General features: G+C 29.7%; 2 long non-coding RNA genes across 2 annotated transcripts in view; one reads left to right on the forward strand and one right to left on the reverse strand.

Annotated features, from left to right (window-relative positions):
- LOC139425891 (uncharacterized) overlaps positions 1–23,971 on the reverse strand; it is a 100,460-nt gene that overhangs the window by 58,787 nt on the left and 17,702 nt on the right. The window lies entirely within an intron of this gene.
- Positions 16,273–23,971, forward strand: part of LOC122272136 (uncharacterized) — a 10,405-nt gene continuing 2,706 nt past the window's right edge. Inside the window, exons 1-3 of the long non-coding RNA XR_011636972.1 lie at positions 16,273–19,513; positions 20,758–20,883; positions 23,009–23,057. This is a non-coding gene — a long non-coding RNA (uncharacterized lncRNA). The remainder of the gene's footprint in view (positions 19,514–20,757; positions 20,884–23,008; positions 23,058–23,971) is intronic.

A 23,971-nucleotide genomic window follows, 5' to 3' on the forward strand; every position in this document is an offset into this window, starting at 1 on the left:
TTCTAAATTAAGTGATTTGAGTCGTTTAATAAATTTCTTAAAGTCAAGTAATTCGAAAATAAAAAGTAATTAAGAAAAAGTAATTTAATTTGAAAGTAAAGTTTTAAACGGTATGTGGTTAGGGAAAATTTTTAAAACAATTATGAGGTTGGAGAAAGGTTTCACATGATGTATGAGTTGCATCTTTAAGAATTCATTTTATTTTATTTTATAACCGTCGTTGAACAGCCGACCCAATTTCATGGGTTTACGACTACTTACGTTCAACTCCGTAGCCTTGTAATTTTGAACCAATCCAGAAGACAAGGAAACTCCTGGATCAGTACCCCCAGAGGTATTGATTTGTTGTGGGAACATGGAGGACTTTGAGACTCGACAGATTTAACGTGCATCAGTCACCATTTACTACACGGGGAGTCTTCGGCCGGCGAGGATCGAACCCATGACCTCTTGGATATGGGCCCAGCGCCCTACCGACCAGGCTATCCCGGTCTTAAGAATTCATTTTAAAAAAAAAAAATCACTGGCTTGCATACAAATCTAAACTGAAGCACATAAGTATTAGTAATGCAATCCGAAAGGAACTGCGAAAATAGCGCCAGGGTTTGTGATCGTAGTTAGCAGTACTTGGATATTTATTGATCTTCCAAATATGTTGATTTTTATGTTCTGTAACATAAGGTGTTTTTTGTTGCATTTGTATTTTTGATTTTATTTATTAGTGGTTCTTAAAGTGGCCGTTTTTTTATTACTTTATCTACTAATCTTGTTTCTATATTCGATTTTAAAATTATCTCCTTGTTAATGTGGTATTTTGTGGTAAGTCAAATTTTTTAAAGTAAGTAAATGTATTGAATTAAATTACAACTAGGAAAAGTTATTCAGGTTTAAAATGGAATGTTAAATTACAACAGTGGTAACTAGCTGAACAAGAGGATGATAAAAAAAAAAATTGTTGAAATTAATCATAAACTGATAAATGCTTACTAAATTTATGACACACGATTTATTCCTCTATAAATTTAACATAATATAAATTTACTACAAAGAAATTAATCGTGCTCATTTAATTGTACTTCAATTAACCAAGATAGTATAATTTTCTGCTATCAGGACTGGAACCAAAACAAAGAAATAAGCATGCAATCCCAGAATTATCTTAAATATCAGTGATAACAGTGAATCATCATTCATATTAGAGGAAACTGGCATTTTTTGATGTCTATCAATGAAACTCAGGGCCAAATTTTTAAAAAAGTTGGAGTGTGAATTTTGTAAAGCGGCGAGCAAAAATTCTCTGATATTTAGGCATGCATCACTATATATTAGTCAAGATGTTAAAAATTTAGTTGTCATCGTCAGAGGTGAAAATGGAAATTTTTTAGAAGATAGGAACATTGTTTATATGTTTATACAGAATCATACCCTGCAATATTTGAGATTCCTGCAAAATATTTTTTCCAATTCTAGTCACCAAGAGCAAAAAATTTTATGACGGTTAAAATTTTTAAAAAACTTTAATCAGAACTAAAGCACTTAATTAGTTTGTTTATCTGACTTTTTATTAAACTGTTCAAATAATTTCTGTACAGTGGTGGTTGAAAGCCCTTTAATTTTAATTTATCAAAATATTAAACTATTTGAACTTTAAAATGCTATTTGAGCTAACTCCATTGCAAAATAAGAAAAGACCACTGCGGTTTGGGATTTAAGTAATTATCTGCGACTGTATATAGTTCTGTTTTATTTCATTATCAAATTACACAAATATGCTTTTAAAACAATATAATAGCTTTAAAAAGTTAGTCACGTCAGACAGAATCTTAACTCTTGATATCTTTTACTATATATATCTTAGAATTAATTTTTTTTTAAAAAAAAAAGCTCATTGTTTTGTAGTCTTACTGCAATCCTAAACTTGGTGACATATTTGAATAATAAATGTACAACTTTTTTAAAATTCGATTTCTCAACCGGTTTTGCTCGAATTTTAAATTTTGCCATGTAAAATTACTTACTTTAAAATGATGTAAAAAATTTTATACCTTACTGTTCAAAATTTTTTCAACCACAATTGAATGAAATAATAAATATTTATTAAAATTTATTTTTTTCCGTGGATAAACGAACTTTATAATTGAGTGCAAAAAGTTCTCGAAATACGCAGAAAGTAAAATTAACATTATGGGGTGCAAACTTTGGATCACTCCTCTGACCAATATATGGGGACCATATTTTCCAAATTGCGGCTACCCCAAATAATATGGGGTTCAGAAATCCGAATCCGTCGAAAAAGAGGAATGTTTATTCCGAAATATTACATTTTTGTGTATGATTTCGTAAATGTCGTCTGCAATAATTAATTAGTATATCTGAGGTCATCTCTTCGAAGATCGAACGTAAATATCCAATCATTAGATCAAAAGTTATTTAGGGTGTTCCGTTTTTATTTCTTTTTTAGCTCACTGTACTTCTCTGTTAGTTGGGGAAACAAAAATAATTCTTCGCTTAGTACGGAAGGTTTGTAAAGTTGATTTATGATGTTAAAATATTTTTTGTCTGCTTTTCTGTAAAAATTCGAAAAACTTGATGGGCAAAGTTACTTAGTAGACAACTTAGGTTACTTTGTTCACCTGTTTTGTTTTGTTTTTTTTTGCTATTGAGTCAACTTATAAGAAATGGTAACTTTGTCAAGGGTAAAATAAGTAAAAATAAACTTAAAAATTCTTAAAAAATTATTTTTTTATTATCATTTATTTTTATGAAATAAATTTATATTATACACTCGTTAAATTGTTTAATTTTCGTTATAAAATTTGGGTAGATTGTATTAAATGATGAAAGCAAGAGAACATATTTATCATTGTTTGTGTTATATGATTAACACAGGCAGAAATTAAGAATATTTAGTTTCTGTCTAATGATACAAAAGATGTTACTAGTCCGAGAATTAGATAACATTTTCACTGCTCCGTTATCTAAGAATCCGTTACCGTAAGAACTATCTCTTTTAGATAGTTCTTTTTTTTTTTTTTTTTAAGTTGATAAATTGAATTTAAATGAAAAATTACAATAGTAGTTGCAGTACTTTATTTACGACCTAGAGATGCTCATTATTGGTGACTGTTTGGTAATCACCCCTGTGGATAAGACATGCTATCACAATTTTGATCCTCGTCTGAATGAATGGTTCGACCACTTTTGAAGCTGAATGACCTGTGTTGTGAAGTTGGTCACTTTATGGTTGAACAGTTTAATGGAAGATCGAAGCCGGACATCCTCGAGTCTCTCACGGGCTGATCAAAATGGACACCCACTCACTGACTGCTGCCTGTAATGCTTGACTTCGGTGACCTTATCCAGATCAGTTCACTGTGGATTGAAAAATGACAATACAGAGACTTTTCACAATATTGGGGAAATTTATTTTCATAGTACCTCTAAAAACAAAGTTTATTTTTAACAACATTACATTTTTGAAAACATATTTAGAAACTAAACACACTCGAGGTTTATATCAGTTCCGAGGTATGTGGTAGCCCAGTGGTTAGAGAATTGAACTCGGTGTTCGATCCTACGCTAAGACCCACCGAGAACATGCGATATATGTGCTCGTAAAATTTGTGGAATTGAAAATTCCGTGGTCTGTCTCTGATCAGTGCCATGGCCTCGCGGATCTGCCATCTGCCCATGGGGTTCTGAGCTGAGACTTGCTTTCACCCTCGCTGTGCTCTCTTGTGAAACAAAAGGCGCTCCTTCCTGACTAAGCTCGAAAAAGACCTGTGGCTGGCAAGTTTGGCTTGCCCATGTTTAATTAAAAACAACAGCCACTTAACAGTTCCAACAACAGTTTACTGTATTTAAGAGAAATAAGCACTACAAATAAACACAATTAAAATTTTAGCATAGCATACAGCTTGGAGTTAAATGACTATATTGCTGAAAAAATTATCATGGTTATTTGAAGTTTTTCTATCTCGTCATATATTTTCCAATAGAAAAATACGGTAAAATATTTATAAGTTAAAATTTTATTATTTAAAAAATTTAACAAAATTAAGAGTTTCATTTGTCTAATACTTAATATGTAGCAGGATAATCAAAGAGCATTTTCAAACTAACTAAAATACAATTAGCATAGCTATCAGCTTTTAACATTTTGTCTAAAATTTTATTTTTATACTTGAAGTGGTAGTAAAAATGTATGCTTTGAATGTTTTTCTTAGGTTTATAAATTTAATTTAAATAGATTTTGTCCTTCACTGCATTTCCAAAAATTAAACATAAATATAAAAGTATGAAAATGATACGATGAGCCGTTAAAGCTGTTACAGACAGTTACTACTGTTACAGTTTACTACTTTTTGAGAAAATCATTCTCGAAAAGATTTGAAATTGGCAGATGAGAATTAGGAACACTTTCAATAAGGTAATATGTCGATCATTTTAACGCGTTGTGTACGAAGGTCAGGTAGGAAAAAAAAACGTCATTTGAAAGCTTGAAATGTTTAATTATAATTTCTGCGATAGTTCAAAAATGTAAAAATTGACAACAAAACTACTTTTAATGTTAGATTAGTAAAGAACCAAGGTTCAAACACAATTCTTCGAATGTAATTGCTGAAAATCTTACTCGTATCCATCAGCAGCTGAAATTAGTGTCCATCTATGTACAGTGCTAAAAAAAAAAGGGATTACCTTAAATACTTTTTGATTAATGATCGGATTTTGAAGTTCTGGTACTCAATCTTAATGGTTGCCGGGGAGGGGGTGATTTCAATTATGCTAAATAATTAAAGCAGACGATATTGTACGTTACCAAATAAAATATTAAAATCTACTTTCTTTGAATAAACATACCTTTTTAAATGAATTCGGATTTCTGACCACCGAAATATAGGCTATAGTCGCAACCTGGGAAATATGGTCCCAATAGTTTCGTCGTGATTTACATGTTTGACTGTCATTTCGTTCTCTGTGGTGACTTCTCGTGTCTTATCTTTGGGGATGATATCTATCATATTCCAGTCACAGAAACTATTTAGGAACTGAAGCATCAGATGCAATTCTCTCTCCACCAAATTCAAAAATGGTGAAATGATTGGAACCTGTTCCAATCATTTCACCATTGGAATGATTGGAAATTGTTCCAGAAAAAGAGCTGAATTAATTTTTTCCCCATCTCCCGGGTTTAAAACCTACGATTCTGGTCCTACTTTGCTCTAACAATGCGACATTCCGCGATTACTTCAGTGTTAAAACATAAAATTCTATAATAAAAACACCGTGCTTCACTGTCATTCTGCACACTTTGGAGGCTCAATCAAATCCCCTGCTCCGAATTGTCAACTAGTGCATCAGGTGTCCTCTTGACTTCAAAAGCCACATCGTTCTTTTCTCCAGCGAAACTGGTCTACAAATCGTTGCTGTATTATACACTACTGGCTATTAAAATTGCTACCCCAGGAAGGCGACACACGATGAATGTGTTGTGGTATGCAAATGATTAGCTTATCAGCGCATTCTTGCCAAGCAGGCGGCTGTAGCGACACCTACAATGTGTATAAACGAAGATATTTGACAGTAAGTTTTTCATACAGAAATTGAATTAGAGCTTGTTCTTGGGTAAAAAAGTTTTTGTTATGCCGCGTGTAAGAAGGAGAAATTCATACCAGCACGTGTCTGAGTTTGATCGAGATCAAATTGTGGCCTACCGGGATTGCGGTTTATCATACCAAAGTATTATTGGTCGAGATCCTATGACTGTTAGCATCGTCCTTACCTTCCTTGACGCAGAACATGTTAACCTGTTGACCTGGCCTGATCTCTCACCAATTGAAAATGTCTAGTCAATGGTTGCCGAACGACTGGCACACCGCCACTCGTCAGTCACTACTGTTGATGAATTGTGGCATAATGTTGAAGCAGCATGGAATGCTATACCCATCCATGCAATCCAATCTCTGTCTGATTTGATGCTCTGGAGAAAAGCTGCTGTTATTGCTTCCAGGGGAGGCTGCTCTGAGTACTGATTTCTCAGGATCTATACATCCAAATATCCTGAAAATTTAATCAATTGTTCTTCCAACTATGATGTATGTACCCATTAAATATCATTCTGTTATTTGCATTCTTTCTTGGTGTATCAATTCTAATTACCAGTAGTGTATAATGCTTCGCATCGTATAGTTACTGGTTTGTCTCGAAGGACACCTATTCCATTCCATCTCAAAGAAACGGGAGTAAGTACACTGGCTTCACGACATAAATGGTTTTCAGCAAACTTCTACTTTCGACACATTTCCCACCAATTCCTTGCGAAAATTTAAGGTCTTTTTGAGGTGTTGGGGTTATTCTGAGATTGGTGAGAAAACAACCATAAAAATTATGTAGCCTCATCAGTCTGGTTACAACCTCATAAAGGTTGTAACTGAGGTGTATATGCTAAGCCTACAACATACACTTCAGCACATTTTGTGTTTGTTTAAAATTCACTTAAAATCTATCAAGGTGATTTTCAAGGTATACAGGGTTGCTTGTTTGACACTTATAACAAAAAGGGTATTTTATGAGGTATAAAATTTTTTACCTAATTTCAACTGAAGAGAGTGAGGTATTTATTGAGGAGTATGAAGTCATTACATTTAAACCTAAGCTCATTTTGAGGTTGTTTTAAATTCTCTTCATATCAACCAGTCTGATGAGGTGATTTCTAAGTCATACCAGGTTGTTTTTCTGACACTTGTACTCTTGTACACTGACAAAAGAAGTATTATGAGGTACTAAAAAATTACCTTATTTCAACTAAATAGAGTCAGATATTTATTTAGGTGAAGTTATTTTGTTTTTACCTAAGCTTATTTTGAGGTTGTTTAAAGTACACTTCGTATTAACTAGCTCACTTACCAGAGTTCCGTGCGAGCCGGCGAATAGCGTGTTGTGTTGACAATCAAAAGTCTATGCGAAATTCGGTAAGTGAGTTGGACATTTATAGATTTAGTTTGATCACCTTTTAATCCAATATGCTTTAATTTTCAAACTTAGATTTTATTATTTTTGTTTTAAAGAAGCTCCCTGGTCTTACATAATTAAAGTCGGAATATATTCTTTGAGACTATTGTAGGCTTAGCAATAAGAGAGAAAAATCTGAATATTTCTCCTCGCTGTTTAGGGTAACGCTATTGGTGAATAGTTACAACAATTTACAAATAATATATTTGTGTTTGCCATTAGTTAATATAAAGACACCTTTTATTTTGCTTCAATGTATACACTTTAACTTTAGCAGTATGCAAGCTGATTAATTGAACAAAGTGTTCTGATGTGATTGACAATAACGGATGTTCTTATCAAAATCAGCGTCAACTTGATTATAAAACTGTTATCTGACAAAGAAAATCTAATTATTAAACTTATAAGCACCATAATGAAAGATGTAGATTCAATTATGAGAAAATAAAAAGTGTTAAAATTTCAAAATAAAATTAGAATTATATATTTGAATTTCTGTAAAGGTTGTTAATGGTAGTACTTTCTTCAGTGTATTTAATATTTTGTGACTGTGGTACTAGTTACACTTTTAAACGCTTTCAGCAACGAGGTTTGAATAGGAATGACAGAATTGAAATGCCACATATATGAAAAATAAAATTAATTTCATCCTGTTAATTTAAATCTTTAAAATAAAAAAAAAGAAATCTAATATTTCAAAACCTGACTCTGATTTTCTTACTAATTCATATTTTTTTTTAGGTTCCAATACTTCTAAGTTTCAACAGGGAGACAGAATCAATATTTCGAATAATTTTTTGTTTGTAATAAAAAGGAAATTACAGTTTTAAATAAAATATTTTGAATGTCAGCTGACTAATTTATATTTGCAGTTTTATAGCTTTAAAAATTCAAGCATCTTAGACCTTATAAAAATATTTGTTCCAACAAGTATTTTTTTTAAGCTGTGGAATTTACATAAGCGGCATTTCAAGATGATTTAATTGAATTGATTAAAATTATTGAAAAATTATGTATTTGGAACTTTTTTTTTTTTATCATTACAAAAGGAGCAATTACTGCCTAAAGTGTAATATTAAAAACTTCAGATTGATAAATTAACAACTCTACTAGTGAAAGAATGAAAAGATATACACTATAGTGTATATATATTCTTTATAAAATATTAATAATAGTGACGTTCAAATTTAATAAATAAGGTGGACCGTATAATACTTCACGTTTGTGATTTATTACAACCTGCGTAAATATGAAAAAAAGCAACTTTAGGTTGAGCTATAAAAGTCAAAAGTGTAAAATGTCGCATCTTATTTAGTTGTTAAATTAAATAAATACAAAAACATATATTTAAGGTTACGAAATAATAACCTAAGGAAGAACATGGAACACCTCAAAAAAAACAATCCAACGGTCGAAAAATACGCTTGAGGTTGATCTATAATAACTTATGTGTAAAATGAGCTGATAAAAAATACCTCTGCAAGCATAACAATATACACTTGAGGTTGAAATATAATAACCTGAGGTAGAACATGAAACACCTCACGTTAGTAAAAAATTAACTTTCCAACTGCCAAAAAATATACTTGAGGTAAATTAAAAATAACCTGAAGTGATAAATGAAACACATTAGGTTATTGAAAAAATACTTCCACAGGTGTAAAAAAGTATATTTCAGGTTGATAAGTAATAACGTAAGATTGAAAACGAAACACCTTAAAGTAGTAATTATATACCTCTCCGCAGATGTAAGATGAATCACCTCAGGTTGAAACATATATACCTCTGGAGTCTGGAGGTATATTTGAGGTATTCATTTGCACCCTTTTCAACGTAACGACGTTTTTAAATAACAACCTCCTTTAAACCTTTGAAAAATACCCTGATTTTTCAGCAAGGGTTCAGATCATCCTCATGGATGTTTTTTTTTTTTTTTTCTAGACCGCCGCCAAAAGCTCATTGTGCAGCTCTAGAGCGATGTGAATAAAGTAAACCTTATATCTTCAGAACTCAGCCTTTAGTGATTGATGTCATGGTCGTGATCTCTCAATACATAGACTAAACTCCAATTGCATTTCGCTATCGAAATGGGCTACTAGTTGCGTGAGCAGAACTCTTTAGCTATGGCAACACTTCACATGCTTTCACCATCAGCGTGTGGAGAGTCATAGAGAAACGAAGTACGTTAGTTTTTTTCTTGATTTTCAAATAGAATAAAAACTTTTAAGTAAGGAAACTATGTAGAATTGAAAACTACACTAAACATAGTTCTAAAAGAAAGCATCATGGAAATTTTGAAAAATATTTTTATTAATTAAAAATGAAAAGTATCAGTGTTTTCACTACAGCGCGAGAACGCGAGAATCTCGCATATTTTTTTCTTTTCTCGCATTAAAAAATGATTACCGGGAGAAATTCGAGCATTTTATAAATCAATTTCAAAATTCGCGAACTTCTCGCATTTTAGAAAAAGCTTCGAATTACACCATTTAGAATAAAATCCGTTTCACTTTTTTTCCTTGATCTTTCATTATTTTCAACATCTGCACCATTATCTAGCTTTCCTATTTACCAGTATTGTTCAGAACCTTTTCCAACAACAGAACACAACCACGGAACCCCTTTCAGAACACATTTCTCTGCAACCACGTGTTTACCGTAGGTAAGGTTTCTTCATGTAAGACGTTCAAATTTTTTATGCACTTATGTAAGATGGACAAATACCTTGTAAAGGCAAAATCTTCTATGATGATGCACCAAAAATATTCAATGCTTTAAAAAATAGAAGACGTTAAAAATGTATTATAATTAAAGAAATGATTTTTTTTTCAAGAGTTTTTGTGTTTTTTTAGTTTTTAGAAATCTCACTTAACTTTTTGAAATCTCACCCTGTTTCTGAGAAAGGGTGAGAAATTTTCACCCATTTTTTTTCTATGATGAAAACACTGTGAAAAAATAGTGTAGTTCATTCCTATGCAACTGAGAAGAGAAGAAGAGGAAAGGGCCAAAGGTATGGTACCGGTGTTCTCCTCAGATGGCGCATCGAGTGTTGTGATTGCGAATACTTTCGAAAAAGCCACAAACATTAGTTTCTGAATTTTCTCTCCGAGGATGCGCGGTATCGGTCCTCGTTAAACTGTTCTACCGTAAAGTGTTCCGCAGTGGACTGACCGTTAAGACACGGTTCCTAGCAGATCACCGAAGTCAAGTATCACTGGCTGCCGTCAGTGCGAGGGTGGGTGACCACATGGATCAGTCTGCTTAGGGACCGAGGATGTGTGGTATGGGTACTCGTTAAGCTGTTCTACCGTAAAGTGCTCGACTTCGCGTGCAGGTCGTCGGGCTACCGAAGCGGGGATGCCATCTCCTCTGCAGAGGATCAAAATTGTGATGACATGCCTTCTGATCATCCTCAGGGATGTTTCCCAGACTGTCGCCAGTAGTCCATTGTGCAGCTCCAGTGCTACGTAAATGGATGGTATTTTCAATATATATGTAAACTCTAACAATCTCGAGTTCCTTACCTGCTTTAGTTCCGGTTAGAAAGTTTGCAGCTACTTACTACAGCTTATTCTGCAAGGGGATATTTTCAAACGGATAATTTTATTTTCAATAAAGGAAATAAATTAGATCATTTCTGAGCTCATACCTGCCGTATTTCATAAGATATTAATGTTATTAAGGAATTCTGAGGAGTTTGAAAAGAAAATTTGTTTTAGTTATTTATAGATATATTGCTAAAAAAGGTGACATGGTTGCTAAATTTTGAAAACTCGTTTTTTTGGCAATCCTGCTTTGGCCTCTTTCAATTTGTTTATTACTGTTTTTTCTTGTTACAAACTGCGCACCATCTTATCGAGCAGCAAGTTTAAGTTTATAAATTAATATTCAGGTTTAAATTTGAAAATTGGCATATATTATTGAAAAGGTAAGAAGTGTTTTATAGCGATTCTTCTTCCAAATGTTAAGTTTACTTATTTATTATTGATCAAGACACGCGTTGCTTCTACTCAATACTACTATTTCTCAAGTAATTAATGTTAAAATTATATACCCTTTATAATTTTAACGTTAATAAATTAATATAAGCCTATTGATTGCCCTATTGTTTTACTAATTATATAACAACATTTTTATTAGTTGTTGCATGTGGTATTTAGACTTAGAACTCATTGTTAACATAAGTAATTATTAAACAAATACAACGTTTGCAAGAACTATCTCAAAACAGAAAGAAAGAGAAAAGAATCTCAGAGCACAATGGTCACGTTCTGAGTCAAATGACTTCAAATTACACCAGAAACAGTAACCCGGAAGTGTAGGCGGTAAGGAGCCTACAGCGCTCCGTAGTGTTTTCCTACCTGATTTTTTTTTTGCTGTTACTTAGCCTCAACTGTAAGCCTAGTTAATTTTGAAGTAGAGAGCTATAAGCTGACGCAAAGAGCATATCCCTCTCATCACAAAACGTGGTGTATTTGAAATAATTATTTATCATCCTCATTGTACGTTGTTGTATGCATGTGCACTGATTAAGACAATTCGTTTGTTAATATTAAACTATCTGAAATTTTAAACTTTAATTTTGCCAATGCTATACCTTTGTTTCCTTGCTTTTTTATTGGGAAACATGGCTCTTCCATGGTTATTTAGAGCTGCTCTTATTATTGCAGCAATCATAGCTATATATATAAATCATATAGCTATATATATAATGATATATATCCTAGCTATTATAAGCTGTATAAAAAATAGAGCAATCATAACTATATATATAAATGAAAAACCTGAACCAATGAGAACTGGAAGACAGATTTCAAAGACTAATCGTATTCCACCTAAACCAGATTCTGAATGTATGATTTGCCAAGAGGAAACTCGAATAGTCCAATTTATGCCGTGCCAGCATGCCTGTATGTGCTCAAGATGTGCTGCGAAATATATGGAAATCTCTTCAAGTATGAACTATTCGGCAAAATGTCCACGTTGTCACACAATAATTCAGTCGCATAAATGTGTTAAGTTTAATCCCAAGTTACTGATTACTGTGAAAATTACTTCGTTATTATTTGTAAAGAAGATAAATTACTCAGTATCTAACACTTTGTTTTAAATCCCCAGCAGAAACGAAAGTTTTGTATTGTGGAATTCGTGCTGCTGCATAAACTGAAATTGTGTGTGTATTTTTAACAATCGAGCTTATTGATAAAAAAGATAAATGCTTTTGAAAATGTATGATGTGATGTTCTTATGTATTTAACAAAACTTTTTTTAGGCCAATACTTTTTAACCTTTATTTTCCATTCCCTGAAATTATTGTATGTACTTGTCTTGATTGTTTGAAGTGTATTACATAAGTATAAAAGTAACAAAAGTTAATATAAGTGTTTTTGGTTCTTTACAAATGGCCGGGCACAAGGTAATTTAACTATTAGTTAGTTATTCAACTGTTTTTTATTTTGCTTATGAAAATTATTTAAATATAAAATTTGGCAGAGGTCTACATTTTTTGGAGATCTTTCGATTACATCTGGCTAACGGAAAAGTACATGTATTTTTTTTTGTTGGTGTAAAAACTCAATGTTAAGGTGGCTTATAGATTGCTTTCATTTTCTATCGAAAATTGCATTAAAACTTTGTGATCGCTGAATTGCTTATTTCTGTGAATCAATAATTGGTATTACCACAAAATTTCTCTAAGTTCAGCTAATTTAAAATAAATTCTCATTCACAGGCAATGGCGACTTTTTTTTTACATAAATGCAATTTTGGATAAACTTGGAGAAAAAAATTACATAGTAACTTTGGCTAGAACATAAAAAGTTGAAATTTGGTAACATTAAAAGGAATTCTGAAATAGCAGATTTTAATTTGTAAAGTGAGTTAAGAGAATTTCTCTTAAAGCAAAAATATTCTTATTATAATTCATATAGTGCACTACCTTTTTCAATGATGGGCTGCATGCCCAATTATTTTGATATGTTGATGGCAATTATAATTTTTTGTGTGGAAACATAACTGTTTTGGAATATTTTTTTATCAATGAACTAGTAATATATTTGCGTGAAATTAAATTCGCTTAAATATTTATAATTCTTTATCTTAATTTTTGTTAATTTTCTTCTATCAACTTAGTAATATATTTGCATGTAACACAGAAGTGCATTTAAAATAAATTGATATGATTTTTAATTAAAGTAAAAATATAAAAATATTTTATGAAGCAACATAATTGCCAGTTAAATCGTTTAATAAAGAAATCGTATATAGTTTGAAAGGATTTAAAATAAAAACAAACTCATTATAGCTTAGTAAGATTTAACATTTAGTTGGGATTCAGTTTATATTTTTTACATTAAAGACATTTTATTTAGTGAATTATATGAGATTTTATAAATGTTAAACCTTAAAACTGTTTATTAAGCTACAAAAAATTAGAAACAAAGTTCAAAAACTGTAAGCAATTTTAAAAAAAATCACAGTCAAATTTCACATTTTGAAATATATTGTATTAAAATATATAGATTGAAAAGAACCATAGAAAAATAACCTGGATTAATGATAAAATTCGGTACAGATAACGCAGATGAAAGGTGATAATTAAAATGACTAATTCACAAGTCATTGTAGCAGTGGATAATAAATATCAGGATTTTTTAAACCTTCTAGAAAACTGTTTTAAGATTGATAAAAAAAATATCTTAGATTTTCTTTAAATTTGGTGCAAATAAAGTGTCCATTGGAAATATCTGATTTGAATGTTGCATTAATTCATATTATAAATATATCGAAATTTTCAAAACCTTGTGGAAATGCGTGTTGCCATAAAAACAAGGGAAAAATATGATAAAATTGAAACATAAAGCACTTCAAAAGTTACATCTATTTACCAATTCAAAATTCTCTAACTGTTTTATTATGATGTTAAAAGGATTGAGATTTTATGGTACATGTCCTGCAATATAACCTTCTAAGGCACGATCTTAGATTAAATATGAAAAGAACTTCAAAAATGAGTACTAAAGTTGGATATTAAAGCATAATAATTTGTCCTATTAAAATTTTTAACCCTGGAAATTTGTAGTGATAACCACCGAAAAACATGATCACAGATACACATTGATGTAGCTTTTATGCGTTTAAAATTTAGATGCACAATTCAATTTTTTCAATGCACAATCAAAATTTCTAATTCTTTTAATTTTCCTAAATAAATTGTTTATTTTTTAAACATTCAGGCGCGACCGCACGCCAATAGCTAGCGGGCTGTATATAGTGCATTGTTTCTGGATAGTTCGCTCACAAACCTAGTGGGCGAAAAGATTTCCTTTGAAAGATTGTTCGCTAGAAAATTTTTTATCTCATTTTTTTAAAATTATATCTTATTGAGTAGCAATATTGTTGAAGATTTTGATTTGTATTAGAAGAATGATTTAATCAATGTGATTTATTTAGCTACAATTAGATCGAATTAATTTTGTATATGATATAACTGCATAGAAATCTTGAATCACATATTTCAGTAGTCACTTTTTAATGCACTCAGTACCATTATAAATTTGTGTTTCAATCTTATTAGATAAAGAAACATTTTCTTTCTTTAAATTTTGTAAATGTTACATTTATGCAAAAAAATTAATCTTTTATTTTCTATGTATAAGAGAAAAAAAACTTCACATGATGAAAAAAATTTAAGAGTTCTTTCAGCAATCACATTTCTGGAGAATAAATCATTGAGATCAAGAGCATCAAAAAGTGATTAATCACATTTGTGTACCATATTATATTAAAAATTTTGGAATTAGGAAAGAAAAGAAATAACAGAATATTTCGTAAAAAAAAGATTGTTAGTGTTACAAAATCATAAGCGGTGGAATCATTCCAAACTAAGTGCATGAAATAATTACTCAAATACAAAGTTTGTGAGTCAAATAGACTTTATTAAATTTGAGAAATTATGTAGGGGATTTAAAAACTATGTAATTAACTTAATATATGGACGTTTCAAAAAATTGACGGGAATAACAGGGCTCGAAAACACTCAGAAATTTTCCCCGACCCTGAGGACGGCTTGTCCAACAATGTACCCGTCCTCCTTTGAAACTAACCCATAGCTTCTAAATAAATAAAAATGTAATTTTCACTTATTTATTATAAACATTTATATAAATTGCACAATGAATTTGTAGTTACTAGGATTACATTATACAGTAATAAAAGAAATACTAGGTTACTGATAGTAACCTAGTATTTCTTTTATGAAATAATTTCTTTCTTTTATGAAGCAATTTCTTTCTTTTATGAAATAATTTAAATGACAAAGTTCAAGACGGGAAAATGGCCATCCGTGCGGACGTCGGATTCGAGAAATTAGTTGTCCGCAGGGAATTTTTGACCGCCGCGGACGGGCGGTTTTTCGAGCCCTGGGAAATACTTTAATTTTTTTAATGTGTCAAACATGTAATCACAATTGAAGGGCTTTTTATTCCACCGCAGAGAAAATTTAGTTTAATTGAAGCTTAATGCTCTAAGATTTAAAAATAACTTAGCTGGGAAATGTAAAAAAAAAAAAATTATTTTCTCAAATTTACAGAAAAAGCAGAAAGTGATTGATGATCAGACTAATTTGTAAAGCAATAAGTGTGTGAATAGTATCTCAAATGAAACTTAATATATTTCTCCTAACCATAAAGAATAATAAATCAGTAACTGAAAAACCATTTTTAAATTGGAAACTGATTTTCAGCCTTGCAAATAAAAATGCAAAAGTTTAAATTTTGAATAATGGTAGCACTAAGTGCATACTAAGAACAATAAAGTATTTTTATGTAAGTTTTATAGATTATTTTACAAGAATTTATTCTGAGCTTGTATTTCTTTCTCTTCTAATGAAAATTTTATGAGAAAAGCTGAAATAGAGATAATTTAAAACTATTTGATAACATACTAAATTTATTTTTGTACTTATTAGAATCTGTCTAATTGCTCCATGGAGAAAGTCAGAATATGCAGAAGAAAAATATAATTTTTTGAAGAATTTAAAAGTATTTTAAATCTGTTATTCAAGGTCAGCTATTATAAATTTAAAGTATTTATAAATAAACATGCATATAAAATTACATGTGAACAAACAATTAGGTTCTTGAATTATTTTGATATTAAACTCTCTTTTTGTTTTACAATAATTCTCAAAACCAAAATCTTGGTGTAGGAAATATTAAATAATTATAAATAAAAATGTGTAAAATTATTAAAAATAAAAGTACACAAAATTATTAATTCATTTAATCAAGCATTTATATTTTTTTTAAATAATTTTTTTTTACTTATTAGAGAATATGTTACAGTCAAGATTTATTAAAAATATTCATGGGCATATAAGCTGGAGTGCAGAACATTCTCCTTGCCTAACAAAGTTTCTTTTTAGATCAAAATTTCTCCGAAAAATTTCAGCATTTTTATTTTAGTACAATAATTTTTTTAAAAAATATTTTTGGAAAGTGAAGCTTATGTAGGAAAAAAATTCGTTTGATTTCACACAATTCTTGTATAAACAAGCATATCTGTTGAAAATGATAGAAATCAAAATATATTGAAATAGTAAAATTAATTTAATTTTAAAACTCACAAACTTAAGGAATTCAAGCTAGTTAATTCTGCAATAGACTTGTGATTTTGTTTTTAACAAAGGAAAAATTTTACAGACGCAATTTATTGTTTAACAATAAAATTTCTTGTAAGAATGTTTTAGACCAAAAATTTCCCACAATTATCTGAATTTCTCCCAAAACCTCATTTGCGTGTTTAGACATGTTCTGATCTCCTGCATATAAATAGTATCAACAACTAATATTGAAAATCAGAAAAAAATATTTTGTGTTGAGATCAAACTATTTTGGCAACTAATTTAGTTTTATGTACTCTAAAGAATCTAAGTTGTGGCCTTATATTATTGCACTAATCTGAGAGGTTATCAAAAATCAATCCCAACCTATTTCTTTCAAATTCAATGCTCATTTACTCCTACTGCAAAACGACTCTTAATTTGTATTTTGATAAAATAATTAACTTTATGTTAAATTTGGATTTAAAGTTTTTTTAGGAGAAAAAATCAATAATAAGAAAGTTTTTCCTTTGGTTTAGAATTTTGAAAATTGTTTAATACTTTTTATATTTGGCTAATTTACTGGCTAACAATGTGAAGTCCTCAGCGCGGGCCCTGTGAATGGTTATAACATAACAAAGATATTGATCTTTAAGTTTTAGAAGTACCATGATTTTTGGAGAAACCTATTAATAGTTTCAAAAATTTTGTCTATATTTCTTACCTATGATTATTGGTGGCGCAACCCCCTCAATATTTGGGGAGTTAACCTAATATTTAGAGGAAAAAATTATATTTTATTTTCCGTAAAAAAAATAATTTGGGTTTTTTCATAAAAGTATTTATTATATAAAAATATTTATTGTATAAAAAAAGTATTTGTAAAAAGGAAAATACATCTTGATACATTAACAACTGCATCAAAAAATAACAAAATGATTACAAAATAATATTGTAAATGTTTTTCTAACCTTTCTTCAAATGAGCAATAAACGGAATTAAATTCATCAAAATATAATGGGTAACCGCAATTTGAAAAAAAAAATAGTTCAGTCAGAGCAGGCTAAAGTTAGGGCCTCTTATTAATTTTATTTTATGCGTATTTTCCCATATCTAAATCAATTATGAATCAAAAATCTTTTCCATACAATTATTAAGTTTCTTTATGTAAAGATATAATTCCACTTACAAAATAATTTTTTATAATCATTTGCGACATTTTATTGTTTATTTGATAAAGTAAAAAAATAACTGATAAAGTAAATTGTAAAACATGCAATTTTTTACATATTCTTAAAGTAGTTATAATAAATTATAATTATATATAGGGGAGAGTTGGATAAAACGGGATAGTCGAACAAAACGGGATACGTCGCCTTGGGATCAGACTATTGCAGCTATCTAGTGGACAACGACAGAAACGTGTTATTCGACCGTGATTATATCTTTCTCTGTGCGTCCCGCCTCGAGATTACTATTTGATAGAAAGTTATAAGTCTCAGAACTTTTTTACTCTATTTTTTAGCCATTTTCTACATTTACGTGCGTTGTTTTTTACATTGTACTGCCTACATATATGGGAATAAAATTCCGGTGAGTATTAAATTTAATTAATCATTTATTTACCAATATTTTGATGTGCAGTCTATCTAATTTTCTTTTCATATTTAGGCAGCAGCCATGTTTGTTTCAAAAAGTGTCGGAGTCGGACAAAACGGGATACTTGTGAGTTGGATAAAACGGGATAGAGTTTTTTATGTCCCGTTTTATCCACCTATTTATTTGTTGGATTATTACCTTTTAAAATAGCCATATTTATTAACGTTCATTATTAAGCATTTAATTTTCGACTCTAAGATTTCACATCTTTCTTTAGAACTAATTGTAATGTATTTCTCTGATGAAGACTTGAGCTTTTTTATGTATAAACAATATTATTAATATATTTGCATTATTTATAATTTTATATTTATATATATGCAAAAATTTAAACATTGTAAACCCTATCCCGTTTTATCCAACCCAGGTATGCTAAAACGGGATATGTAAGAGTTTGGAAATTAATTTTTTTTTCTATTTCACAGTCAGTAAAATTAGTTTAAAATATGTTTTTTGTGTACTTCGATAAATGTTGTAGCTACAAAAAAAATAATGTATGGTTTTCCTGAACAGATATTCCGTAGTATATATTAACAATAATGGTATCCCGTTTTATCCAACTCTCCCCTATATATAAATGGTAATATAAGGTGGTCCCCCCCAATGACAATGCATATGATATATAATATGAATTATTATGGAAGTTGTGTTAATAAAATGTTCTCAATAACTTAAATGAAACTTTCCCCAAATTTTTAAAAGATTTGGATAGTTTTTGATGTAAAAACCCAACCTTGGTATTATTCTATATTCCTATTTGAATAATGCATGCTTCAGAAAAGCATGTCACTAAGATTCTACACAATAAAACATTAGTATGTCTGATTAATTGAAAGATTTCCTTTGGTTTTTATATTTTACTAATCACATGAATGTAAAATGCATTCAATAATATTTACATAAACTGAATAATTTCTATAAAAAAAAAATTGGAAGCAAAATATTGTGTAGAAAGTCATAAAAATTTCTTTTGAGGCCATGAATTTTTCTTTGGGGGAAGAGGGTGGACCTGATAGACACCCTGTACATTGAAATAATTTTCCTTTTTAAGTAAATTAATACTTAATAAATTAAAAGAGTTTTAATGATGTTATATTTTCATTTTAAAATTTTTCAATATTTATTTATCTATATTTATTTTTAAATTATGTTTTAATATTCATGGTAAAACCTTTTTTATATAGCAATTAGCAGGCTAACATCTTGTTCTGGCATGCCTCTTGCACCAGTTACAATCAAAAGGTAAAATAATTTTAAAAGCCATGTTTTTACATTTTTTATTTAATAAATATTTTTACTCTTGTAGATTTTTTTTTACTATCTTGTTGATTAAAAAAATAAACTAATAGATAAACTAAAATTTATTGCATTTTTATAATCCTATCAGATAAGTTGAAAAACTACATTTTGTTTTGCTTTTTACCTTTTTAATTCTTACTAGTATTTGCCAATAATAATAAATTGTTTTTTTAAGAGAATAAAATAAAGAGTAGGATTCAGGGTAGTTGTGATTAAACTTGTAAGTTTATTTTTAATTTTACAATGAGTACTTTTTTTCATAATAAAAATTTACTACTGATATAAAGCAAGAATATTCTAAAAATGGGAAATTTTTTTTTTCAAAGTTTGTTTTGCTTGTTTTTTTTTCATTTTTTCCTCTCAAAAAAGTTGTTTCAGTATGTTTTTAAGGATTTCCCAATCATGAATATTATTCTCCCAAGTTGTTCAAGTAATCACAATGTAAAAAAAATATTACTGACACTGTTTAAGAAATAATCATAATATTTATTTACATTTTCTATGTTAAAATTAAGAATAATGTTAACATAAATTACACATACCTGTAAAAATCATTAATGTAATAAAAATAAAAGTTTTTGGGATTCTTCTGCATGAGATAATTTTAAAAAAAAAAAAATTTCATGCTATATTTTACTGTTAAATAGTGTGGCAAAAAATGGACTCGTTTTAGATTAAATATTTTATTATCTCATATTTTAGATCCTGCTAATGTTCTAGATGTCCTAGTTCCTAACAACTTACTATATGCTAAATCTGAATACGTTGCTAGCCCTATGAATTGCTTTTTCTGGCTTGTCGCAGAGTACTGAGTCTTTTCCCATGAAAGTAATGTATTCAAAGTGCTGGGCTTCTCTCTATATTCTTTTGCATGTTACAAATAGTTTGTTTTGGCAAAATCCATAACAACTCACAGTTCTTATTATAGTTACATTTTGTATGTTGAACTTGATTTGTGAGGGTTTTGCACTAGTAATACAGGGATGCCAACTGCTCCGCTTTCTTGAATAGTTTTAATAAAGTGGTTGCAGATTATATTGTAAATTTCGTTAAAAAATGTTAGTTACGCCTACATTTTAATATAGTAACCAGTAGATTGNAAAAAAATTTCATGCTATATTTTACTGTTAAATAGTGTGGCAAAAAATGGACTCGTTTTAGATTAAATATTTTATCTCATATTTTAGATCCTGCTATTGTTCTAGATGTCCTAGTTCCTAACAACTTACTATATGCTAAATCTGAATACGTTGCTAGCCCTATGAATTGCTTTTTCTCGCTTGTCGCAGAGTACTGAGTCTTTTCCCATGAAAGTAATGTATTCAAAGTGCTGGGCTTCTCTCTATATTCTTTTGCATGTTACAAATAGTTTGTTTTGGCAAAATCCATAACAACTCACAGTTCTTATTATAGTTACATTTTGTATGTTGAACTTGATTTGTGAGGGTTTTGCACTAGTAATACAGGGATGCCAACTGCTCCGCTTTCTTGAATAGTTTTAATAAAGTGGTTGCAGATTATATTGTAAATTTCGTTAAAAAATGTTAGTTACGCCTACATTTTAATATAGTAACCAGTAGATTGATGCTTAGACGTTGTATTTTATATCATACTTATAATTTTTTTATATTTAGTGGTGAAAAAATAACTTAAAATGATAAATACGTGAACTAAAATTAACTTAAATTTTGCTACCACTACAAAATACTATTTTACAAAGTGGAGCAAGTTGGCATCTCTAGTAATATACAACTTCATATTAGTCTAGATTTTTTTTTTCAGCGTAGTCAAGTTTGATGTATCTCTTTTTCATGCAAATAAATTATCAATTATAATCTTTAACTCTTTAAGCTACCTGTGCAACTATAATAATTGTTGGCTCTAACTTAAGCCTTCTGAGTTCCTTACTTTCTTTTAAATAAAAATAAACTGTCTGTAGTACGTTTTTATTTTATTAATAGTGTGTATATAAATATAAACTGTAGAAATTATTTTATAACAAGCTTAAATTCAAAGTGATTACATATTTAATAAGCGAAATCGAATGTTTTGTTTGGTACAATGTATCCTTTTAACGAGTAATTTTTTTAAAAATTTTCTTGGACTTACCCTGAGAATTATTTTTAAAAGTATGATATGATAAAAAAGTGAGCACAGTACACTATGCTACATTTAAAACTAAAGTAATGTTGCATAGTACACTATAAAAAGCAAATTAGTGTATTGGGTAGCATGGCCAACTCATAATGAGTGTATAATGGTTTTTATCTTTGCACAATTTACATTTCTTGAGGCTGTAGCAGCTCAGTGATTAGAGCTTCAGACTTGGGTTTGCAGAGGCTAGGTCTCGATCCTCAAAGTCACTGTGGCCCTCCTAGTAAAAGAGATATACGTGCTCATGAAATCCTGTGATCAGTCGCTGAGCACTATCATGAGTACGGGGATCTGGAGAAAAATTTCCTTCCCCCTCACATCTATCTAAATAGTGGATGTGGTCCTACAAATTAGTAGTGCTGTCATCTATTGGGTGTTTTCAAGCTAAGTCAAACTTTCACCTTAGTGGACAACTTCATGATATAACCAAGCACTCCTCTGGGGGTATTAAAGAAAGGTACTCTTTTAACATATTATCAAGACGAAAGGTTCTTCATGACTTTATTCACAAGGTCAATGGCTGGAAAGCTTGGCTTATCTAAGTATTATTCAAAACAATAACAAAACTATCAATTGTTAAAAAGGTATTTTTGCACATAATTGTGAAATATGTTTTGCCAACATTTTGAAATTGTTTAATAATTTTGAAAGCTGTTTAAATCTGGTGCAGCCTTCAGATAAAAGGGGGAAGGCCAACCAGATCAAAGACCAGGTGCAAGGTTAACCTGTCTTGTTTCTAGACGATAAGGGTGGAATTTTGTGAAGGGTTAAAATACTTTCAGAAACGTTCTGAACTGGTTACAGAACACTCTTGGTTTTGGAGTCACTTGTAAGGAAAGCTCAGTTCTCTGTCTATATCTTTCCTTGAAAACCTTCTTTTTATTCAGCTGTTTAAAATGTCAAAACAAAAAGTTTATCCATAAAAGAAAAAATTAAAAATTTTAAATCTTTTATGTAAAAAGCGAGAAAAAAATTGCATTTTGTCATTAAACTAAGTAAAAAAGCAGCTTTTAATGTTAAAATTTTTTTTTTTTTGGTGCTAACTTTGAATTTGGATTCAGTGAGCATTTTGCCGTTTTCTGAGTCCTTCTGTGTTATATTTTGTTCTCTGTCATTTATAAGATTAGTAATTCATTTTACTTATTTATTTTCTTTAATATCAATTCCAGTTAGATGTTTATGCATGTTGGAAGGATATGAAGGTTGTATTCACTAATTTTGTTTTTCTGAAAAAGGCTGAATCAGCTAATATTTTTCAATTATTACACCTCTTATATTTTTCAGATTGTGTTATCTCTGTTAAAGGTGAAAAATCCTGTTTGTGAACTGTGAAGTAAGTTGAACAAATATTTCTTTAATATCATAAATCATAGCTGTTTTACACTTTTTAAAATATTTACATTATATTTGTATAATATAACATAATATTCTGTGCCTATTTTTTAAAAATTTGTATCTATGTATGAAATAAAAGAAAATAAAATTTTATAATAAAAAATATAAATATTTGTTATAAAAAATATAAATATTTGCATAGGAAATGTTAACTTTTATTTTGCCAAAGCAGGCAATAAAGTCATTTCTTAAAAAAAAATTATTTTATTCATTTGAATAAATAAAAATAAGCAGTTAAAATTTATTTGGAGAAAATTGATAAGTGCATGTATTTTTCTCATGACTTAAATATTCAATTTTTGTAACTCTTCTTTCTGCCTTTAATTGTATATTTTAGTGTGCTCAATTTCTCGTGCTCGTGATCTATCTGGGATACAGTGTCAAAAAGTAAAGCCAAAAAATGTAAAAACAATATATTTCATGTACCAAGAATAGTTTATTTCTCAATCTATGCATCAGATGGCAGTACCAGACTTTTTTAATGTGTTTTGAGATAATGGTCTCTTGAAACATGTAAGCTAAAAAATTACCCAAAATTTACCATCGATATAATGTTAATGCACTTAATTGTATATAATTTTCTGAAATTAAAAAAAAGCACTTTTGTGATCGTTTTTTTTCTTTCAAAATTATGTAATTAGTATGCGGTTAAAGAAATTAAAGATATTATTTTTTTTTAATTGTAATGCATGAGCTTACGAGTACATCTTTAAAACATCACATCTTCAAGGCTTTTCACTTAATCCAGTAGGAAGTTTTTTCTTGTCTTAATTGCTGTTACACTCTCTCTCTATAAATATTGATGCATTAATTCCTATGTGTTCTCTCTCTCTCCCCCCCCCCCCAAGAAAA

This window comes from Parasteatoda tepidariorum, chromosome 6, assembly GCF_043381705.1.
Source record: "Parasteatoda tepidariorum isolate YZ-2023 chromosome 6, CAS_Ptep_4.0, whole genome shotgun sequence".
Taxonomy (NCBI): Eukaryota; Metazoa; Arthropoda; class Arachnida; order Araneae; family Theridiidae; genus Parasteatoda; species Parasteatoda tepidariorum.